This window comes from Pongo pygmaeus, chromosome 22, assembly GCF_028885625.2.
Source record: "Pongo pygmaeus isolate AG05252 chromosome 22, NHGRI_mPonPyg2-v2.0_pri, whole genome shotgun sequence".
NCBI lineage: Eukaryota > Metazoa > Chordata > Mammalia > Primates > Hominidae > Pongo > Pongo pygmaeus.
This window is the reverse complement of record NC_072395.2, coordinates 21,386,194-21,395,910: the sequence shown is the minus strand read 5'-3', so window position 1 is coordinate 21,395,910 and position 9,717 is coordinate 21,386,194.

Here is a 9,717-nt window from a genome sequence, read left to right as displayed (position 1 = left end):
TGGCTAGCCAGTTTTCCCAGCACCATTTATTAAATAGGGAATCATTTCCCCATTTCTTGTTTTTCTCAGGTTTGTCAAAGATCAGAGAGTTGTAGATATGTGGCATTATTTCTGACGGCTCTGTTCTGTTCCATTGATCTATATCTCTGTTTTGGTACCAGTACCATGCTGTTTCTGTTACTGTAGCCTTATAGTATAGTTTGAAGTCAGGTAGTGTGATGCCTCCAGCTTTGTTCTTTTGGCTTAGGATTGACTTGGCGATGCGGACGCTTTTTTGTTTCCATATGAACTTTAAAGTAGTTTTTTCCAATTCTGTGAAGAAAGTCATTGGTAGCTTGATGGCGATGGCACTGAATCTGTAAATTACCTTGTGAACGATGGCCATTTTCACGATATTGATTCTTCGTACCCATGAGCATGGAATTTTCTTCCATTTGTTTTTATCCTCTTTTATTTCCTTGAGCAATGGTTTGTAGTTCTCCTTGAAGAGGTCCATCACATCCCTTGTAAGTTGGATTCCTAGTTATTTTATTCTCTTTGAAGCAATTGTGAATGGGAGTTCACTCATGATTTGTCTCTCTGTTTGTCTGTTATTGATGTATAAGAATGCTTGTGATTTTTGTACATAGATTTTGTATTCTGAGACTTTGCTGAAGTTGCTTATCAGCTTAAGGAGATTTTAGGCTGAGACGATGGGGTTTTCTAGATATACAATCATGTCATCTGCAAACAAGGACAATTTGACTTCCTGTTTTCCTAATTGAATACCCTTTATTTCCTTCTCCTGCCTAATTGCCCTGGCCAGAACTACCAACAATATGTTGAATAGAAGTGGTGAGAGAGGGCATCCCTGTCTAGTGCCAGTTTTCAAAGGGAATGCTTCCAGTTTTTGCCCATTCAGTATGATATTGGCTGTGGGTTTCTCATAGATAGCTCTTATTATTTTGAGATACGTCCCATCAATACCTAATTTATTGAGAGTTTTTAGCATGAAGGGTTGTTGAATTTTGTCAAAGGCCTTTTCTGCATCTATTGAGATAATCATGTGGTTTTTGTCTTTGGTTCTGTTTATATGCTGGATTACATTTATTGATTTGCGTATATTGAACCAGACTTGCATCCCAGGGATGAAGGCCACTTGATCATGCTGGATAAGCTTTTTGATGTGCTGCTGGATTCTGTTTGCCAGTATTTTATTGAGGATTTTTACATCAATGTTCATCAAGGATATTGGTCTAAAATTCTCTTTTTTTGTTGTATCTCTGCCAGGCTTTGGTATCAGGATGATGCTGGCCTCATAAAATGAGTTAGGGAGGATTCCCTCTTTTTCTATTGATTGGAATAGTATCAGAAGGAATGGTACAAGTTCCTCCTTGTACCTCTGGTAGAATTTGGCTGTGAACCCATCTGGTCCTGGATTTTTTTGTTGGTAAGCTATTGATTATTGCCACAATTTCATCTTCTGTTATTGGTCTATTCAGAAATTCAACTTCTTCCTGGTTTAGTCTTGGGAGGGTGTGTGTGTGAGGAATTTATCCATTTCTTCTAGATTTTCTAGTTTATTTGCATAGAGGTGTTTGTAGTATTCTCTGATGGTAGTTTGTATTTCTGTGGGATCGGTGGTGATAACCCCTTTATCATTTTTTATTGCATCTATTTGATTCTTCTCTCTTTTTTTCTTTATTAATTTTGCTAGCGGTCTATCAATTTTGTTGATCCTTTCATAAACCCAGCTCCTGGATTCATTAATTTTTTGAAGGGTTTTTTTTGTCTCTTTTTCCTTCAGTTCTGCTCTGATTTTAGTTATTTGTTGCCTTCTGCTAGCTTTTCAATGTGTTTGCTCTTGCTTTTCTAGTTATTTAAATTGTGATGTTAGGGTGTCAATTTTGGATCTTTCCTGCTTTCTCTTGTAGGCATTTAGTGCTATAAATTTCCCTCTACACACTGCTTTCAATGCATCCCAGAGATTCTGGTATGTTGTGTCTTGGTTCTCGTTGGTTTCAAAGAACATCTTTATTTCTGCCTTCATTTCGTTATGTACCCAGTAGTCATTCAGGAGCAGGTTGTTCAGTTTCCATGTAGTTGAGTGGTTTTGAGTGAGATTCTTGATCCTGAGTTCTAGCTTGATTGCACTGTGATCTGAGAGATAGTTTGTTATAATTTCTGTTCTTTTACATTTATTGAGGAGAGATTTACTCCCAAGTATGTGGTCAGTTTTGGAATAGGTGTGGTGTGGTGCTGAAAAAAATGTATATTCTGTTGATTTGGGGTGGAGAGTTCTGTAGATGTCTATTGGGTCGGCTTGGTGCAGAGCTGAGTTCAATTCCTGTGTATCCTTGTTGACTTTCTGTCTCGTTGATCTGTCTAATGCTGACAGTGGGGTGTTAAAGTCTCCCATTATTAATGTGTGGGAGTCTAAGTCTCTTTGTAGGTCACTCAGGACTTGCTTTATGAATCTGGGTGCTCCTGTATTGGGTGCATATATATTTAGGATAGTTAGCTCTTCTTGTTGAATTAATCCCTTTACCATTATGTAATGGCCTTCTTTGTCTCTTTTGATCTTTGTTGGTTTAAAGTCTGTTTTATCAGAGACTAGGATTGCAACCCTTGCCTTTTTTTGTTTTCCGTTTGCTTGGTAGATCTTCCTCCATCCTTTTATTTGAGCCTATGTGTGTCTCTGCATTTGAGATGGGTTTCCTGAATACAGCACACTGATGGGTCTTGAGTCTTCATCCAATTTGCCAGTCTGTGTCTTTTAATTGGAGCATTTAGTCCATTTACATTTAAAGTTAATATTGTTATGTGTGAATTTGATCCTGTCATTATGATGTCAGCTGGTTATCTTGCTCGTTAGTTGATGCAGTCTCTTCCTAGTCTCGATGGTCTTTACATTTTGGCATGATTTTGCAGTGGTTGGAACCGGTTGTGCCTTTCCATGTTTAGCGCTTCCTTCAGGAGCTCTTTTAAGGCAGGCCTGCTGGTGACAATATCTCTCAGCATTTGCTTGTCTGTAAAGTATTTTATTTCTCCTTCACTTATGAACCTTAGTTTGGCTGGATATGAAATTCTGGGTTGAAAATTCTTTTCTTTAAGAATGTTGAATATTGGCCCCCACTCTCTTCTGGCTTGTAGATTTTCTACTGAGAGATTCACTGTTAGTCTGATGGGCTTTCCTTTGATGGTAACCCGAACTTTCTCTCTGGCTGACCTTAACATTTTTTCCTTCATTTCATCTTTGCTGAATCTGACAATTGTGTGTCTTGGAGTTGCTCTTCTCGAGGAGTATCTATGTGGTGTTCTCTGTATTTCCTGAATCTGAATGTTGGCCTGCCTTGCTAGATTGGGAAAGTTCTCCTGGATAATATCCTGCAGAGTGTTTTCCAACTTGTTTCCATTCTCCCCGTCACTTTCAGGTACACCAATCAGACATAGATTTGGTTTTTTCACATAGTCCCACATTTCTTGGAGGCTGTGCTCGTTTCTTTTTATTCTTTTTTCTCTAAACTTCCCTTCTCGCTTCATTTCATTCATTTTCATCTTCCAGGGCTGATACCCTTTCTTCCATTTGATCGCATCAGCTCCTGAGGCTTCTGCATTCTTTACGTAGTTCTTGAGCCTTGGTTTTCAGCTCCATCAGCTCCTTTAAGCACTTCTCTGTATTGGTTACTCTAGTTATACATTCTTCTAAATTTTTTTCAAAGTTTTCAACTTCTTTGCCTTTGGTTTGAATATCCTCCCGTAGCTCGGAGTAATTTGATCGTCTGAAGCCTTCTCTCAGCTCGTCAAAGTCATTCTCCGTCCAGCTTTGTTCCGTTGCTTGTGAGGAACTGTGTTCCTTTGGATGAGGAGAGGTACTCTGCTTTTTAGAGTTTCCAGTTTTTCTGCTCTGTTTTTTCCCCATCTTTGTGGTTTTATCTGCTTTTGGTCTTTAATGATGGTGATGTACAGATGGGTTTTTGATGTGGATGTCCTTTCTGTTAGTTTTCATTCTAACAGACGGGACCCTCAGCTGCAGGTCTGTTGGAGTACCTGGCCGGCAGTGTGAGTTTTCAGTCTGCCCTTTTTGGGGGTGCCTCCTATTTAGGCTGCTTGGGGGTCAGGGTTCAGGGACCCATTTGAGGAGGCAGTCTGCCGATTCTCAGATCTCCAGCTGCGTGCTGGGAGAACCACTGCTCTCCTCACAGCTGTCAGACAGGGACATTTAAGTCTGCAGAGGTTACTGCTGTCTTTTTGTTTGTCTGTGCCCTGCCCCCAGAGTTGGAGCCTACAGAGGCAGGCAGGCCTCCTTGAGCTGTGGTGGGCTCCTCCCAGTTCAACCTTCCAGGCTGCTTTGTTTACCTAAGCGAGCCTGGGCAATGGCGGGCGCCCATACCCCAGCCTCGCTGCCGCCATGCTGTTTGATCTCAGACTGCTGTGCTAGCAATCAGTGAGACTCCGTGGGCATAGGACCCTCTGAGCCAGGTGTGGGCTATAATCTCCTGGGGCAGCGTTTCCTAAGCCCCTCGGAAAAGCACAGTATTCGGGTGGGAGTGGCCCGATTTTCCAGGTGCCGTCTGTCACCCCTGGAAAGTGAACTCCCTGACCCCTTGCACTTCCCGAGTGAGGCAATGCCTCACTCCTCCTTCGGCTGGCGCACGGTGCGCTCACCCACTGACCTGCACCCACTATCTGGCACTCCCTAGTGAGATGAACATGGTACCTCAGATGGAAATGCAGAAATCACCCGTCCTCTGTGTCGCTCACCCTGGGAGCTGTAGACCGGAGCTGTTCCTTTTCGGCCATCTTGGCCCTTCCTCTGAACCACTCTTTTGATTGAGCAGTTTGGAAACAATTTTTTTGTAATATCTGCGTGTGGATATTTTGAACGCTCTGCAGCCAATTATGGAAAAGGAAATATTTTCACACAAAAACTAGAGAAAAGCATTCTGAGAAACTTCTTTGTGATGTGTGCATTCAATTCATATCAAAGAGTTGAACCTTTCTTTTCATTGAACAGTTTTGAAACACTCTTTTTGTAGGATCTTCAAGTGGATATTTGGAGAGCTTTGGTGCCTAAAGTGGAAAAGGAAATATCTTCACCTAAAACCTAGACAGAAGAATTCTGAGAAACCTCTTTCTGATGTGTGCATTAAACTCACAGGGTTAGAACTTTCTTTGGATTGAGCAGTTTTGAAACACACTTTTTGTAGAATCTGCAATGATATTTGGAGCGCTTTGAGGCCTAAGGTGGAAAAGAAAATATCTTCACTTAAAAACTATACAGAGCTTTCTGAGAAAATTCTTTGTGATGTGTGCATTCAACTCACAGAGCTGAACCTTTCTATTGATTGAGCAGTTTGGAAAGAGGCTTTTTTTTAGAATCTGCAGTTGGATACATGGAGTGCTTTGAGGCCTTTGGTGGAAAAGGAAATATCTTCACATAAAAACTACAGAGAAGCATTATGAGAGAATTCCTTGTGATGTTTGTATTCGACTCTCAGAGTTGAAACATTCTTTTCACTGACAGTTTAGAAACAGTATTTCTGTAGTATCTGCAAGTGTATATTTGGGGCACTTTGAGGCTTATGGTGGAAAAGGAAATATCTTCACATAAAAACTAGATAGAAGTATTCTCAGAAACTTCTTTGTGATATTTGCATTGACCTCACATAGTTAAACATTTATTTCGATTGAGCAGCTTTGAAACACTCTTTTGAAGAATCTGCAAGTGAATATTTGGAGGGCTTTTGTGGCCTCTAGTGGAAAAAGAAATATCTTCACATAAAAACTAGACCGAAGCATTAAGAGAAACTTCTTTGTGATGTGTGCATTTACCTCACAGAGTTGAATCTTTCTTTTCATTGAGCAGTTTTGAAACCCTCTTTTTATAGAATCTGCAAGTGGATATTTGGAGTGCTTTGCAGCCTCCACTTGGAAATATCTTCACAGAAAAACTAGACAGAAGCCTTCTGAGAAACTTCTTTTTGATGGGTGCATTCATCTCGCTGAGTTGAAAGTTTCTTTTGATCCAGCAATTTTGAAACACTCTTTTCTTAGAATCTGCAATTGGATTTTGTAGCGCTTTGAGGTCTAGATTTGAAAGGAAATATTTTCACATTAAAACTTGACAGAAGCATTCTGAGAAAGTTCATTGTCATGTATGCATTCCTCTCACATAATTGCACCTTTATTTTGATTGAGCAGTTTTGAAACACTCTTTTTGTAGTATCTGCAAGTGGATATTTGGAATGCTTTGAGGCCTACGGTGGAAAAGGAAATACTTTAACATAAAAATTAAACAGAAGCATTCTGAGAAACTTCTTTGTGATGTTTGCATTCATCTCACAGAGTTGAACCTTTCTTTTCATTCAGCAGTTTTGAAACACTCTTTTTGTAGAATCTGCAAGTGAATATTTGGAGCGATTGGTGGCCTACGATAGAAAAGGAAATATCTTCACATAAAAACTACACAGAAGCAATCTGAGAAATTTCTTTGTGATGTGTGCATTCAACTCATAGAGTTGAACAACTGTTTTGTCTGAGCAGTTTGGAAATAGTCTTTTTGTAGTATATTTAGATATTTAGAGCACTTTAAGGCCTGTGGTGGAAAAGGAAATATCTTCACATAAAAATTAGACAGAAGCATTCTGAGAAACTTCTTTGTGATGTGTGCATTTACCTCACAGATTTGAACATTTCTTTTGATTGAGCAGTTTTGAAACACTCTTTTTGTTGTATCTGCAAGTGGATATGCTGAGCGCTTGGCCACCTCTAGTGGAAAAGGAAATATCTTCACATAAAAACTAGACAGAAGCATTCTGAGAAACTTCTTTGTGATGTGTGCATTCACCTCACAGAATTGAGTATTACTTTTCATTGGGAGTTTTGAAACACACTTTTTGTAGAATCTGCAAGTGGATATTTTGTGCGCTTTGTGGCCTATGGTGGAATAGGAAATATCTTCACATGAAAACTAGACAGAAGCAATCAGAGAAACTTCTCTGTGCTGTGTGCATTCAGCTCACAGAGTTGAACCTTTCTTTTGTTTGAGCAGTTTTCAAACACTCTTTTTGTAGAATCTGAAATTGGATATTTGGAACACTTTGCGGACTCTAGTGAAAAAGGAAATATCTTCACATAAAAACTCGACAGAAACATACTGAGAAACTGCTTTGTGATGTGTGCATTCAACTCACAGAGTTAAATCTTTCTTTTGGTTGAGCAGTTTTGAAAAACTCTTTTTGATGAATCTGCAAGTGGATATTTCAAGCGCTTTATGGCCTATGGTGGAAAACAAAATATCTTCACAAAAAACTAGACAGAAGCATTCTGAGAAACTTCTTTGTGATGTGTGCATTCAACTCAAAGAGTTAAACCTTTCTTTTGATTGAGTAGTTTGGAAAAAGTCTATCTGTAGAATCTGCAAAGTGATATTTGTGAACGCTTTGAGGCTTAGGATGAAAAAGGAAATATCTTCAAATAAAAACTACACAGAAGGTTTCTGATAAATTTCTTTGTGATGTGTGCATTCATCAAACAGAGTTGAACCTTTCTTTTGATTGAACACTTTGTAAACAGTCTTTTTGGAGTATCTGCAAAAGAATATTTGTGGGCAGTTTGTGGCTCATGGTGAGAAAGGAAATATATTTACAGAAAAGCAGACAGAAGTTTCTGAGAAACTTCTTTGTGATGTGTGCATTCATCTCACAGGTTTGAACTTTCTTTTGATTGAGCAGTTTGGAAACAATCTTTTTGTAGAATCTGCAAAGGGATATTTCTGATCCATTTTTGGCCTATGGTGAAAAAAGAAATGTCTTCACATAATAACTAGACAAAAGTTTTCTGAGAAACTTCTTTGTCATGTGTGCATTCATCTCACAGGGTGGAACCTTTCTTCTGATTGAGCAGTTTGGAAACAGGCTTTTTGAAGAATCTGCAGAGGTATATATGTAGGAGGTTTGACACCTATGGTGAAAAATGAAATGTGTCCATATAAAAACTAGACAGAATCTTTCTGGGAATATTCTTTTTGATGTGTGGATTCATCACACAGAGTCAAAACTTTCTTTTGATTGAGCAGTTTGTAAACAGTCCTTTTGTAGATTCTGCCAAGGGATATTTATGAGCCCTTTCAGGCTTATTGTGAAAAGGGAAATAACTGCTAATGAATTCTGGACAGAATCTTTCTGTGAAACTTCTTTGTGATGGGTGCATTCATCTCACAGGTTTGAACCTTTCTTTTGATTGAGCATTTTGGAAACAGTTTTTTGTTAGAATCTGCAAAGTGATATTTCTGGGCACTTTGAGCTATATGGTGAAAAAGGAAATACATGCACATGAAAACTAAACAGAATCTTTCTGAGAAACTTCTTTGTGAAGTATACATTCAACTCACAGATTTGAAGCTTCCTTTTGATTCAGAATTTTGGAAGCAGTATTTTTATAGAAATTGCATAGGGATATTGGTGAAAATGTTGCGGCATATGGTGAAAAAGGTAATATATTCTCATAAAAACTATAGAGAAGCATTCTGAGAAACTTCTTTGTGATGTGTGCATTCATCTCACAGAGTTGAACCAGTGTTTTGATTGAGCAGTTTGGAAACAGTCTCTTTGGAGAATCTGCAAAGGTATATTTGTGAGCAGTTTGAGGCCTAAGGTGAAAAAGGAAATATCCACAAATAAAATCTAGACTGAAACTTTCTGTGAAACTTCTTCGTGATGTGTGCATTCATCTCACAGAGTTGAATCTTTGTTTTGATTGAGCAGTTTGGGAGCTGTATTTTCGTATAATCTGCAAGGTGATGATATTTGTGAACAATTTGAGGTTTATGATGAAAAAGGAAACATCGTCACAAAACAACTAGACAGAAACTGTCTGAGAAACTTCTTTGTGATGTGTGCATTCATCTCACAGAGTTGAAGCTTCCTTTTGATTGATCAGTTTGGAAGCGTTCTTTCTGTACAATCTGCATAGGAATATTTGTGAACCCATTGAGGCCTATGGTGAAAAAGGAAATATCTTCATATAAAAACTAGACAGAAGCATTCTGAGAAACTTCGTTGTGTTGTGTGCTTTCATCTCACAGAGTTGAAACTTTCTTTTCTTTTTTCTTTTTTTTTTTTGAGATAGAGTCTTGCTCTTTCGGCCAGGCTGGAGTGTAGTGGTGCTATCTTGGCTCACTGCAAGCTCCACCTCCTGGGTTCATGCCATTCTCCTGCCTCAGCCTCCCAAGTAGCTGGGACTACAGGAGCCCGTCACCCTGCCCGGTTAATTTTTTGTATTTTTAGTAGAGACGGGATTTCACTTTGTTAGCCTGGATGGTCTCGATCTCCAGACTTCATGATCCACCTGCCTCAGTCTCCCAAAGTGCTGGGATTACAGGTGTGAGCCACCATGCCAGGACGAAACTTTTTTTCATTGAACTGTTTGGAAACAGTCTTTATGTAGAACCTGCACAGGGACATTTGTGAGCAATTTGAGGCCTATTGTGAAAAAGGAAATATCTTCACATAAAAACTAGACAGAAGCATTCTGAGAAACTTCTTTGGGATGTGTGCATTCATCTCAAAGAGTTGAAGCTTTGTTTAGGTTGGGCAGTTTGGGAACAGTCTTTTTGTAAAATCTGTAAAGGGACATTTGTGAGGGCTTTGAGGCCTATATTGAAAAAGGAAACATCTTCAAATAAAAACTAGAGAGAAGCTTTCTGAGAAACATCTTTGTGATGTGTGCATTCAC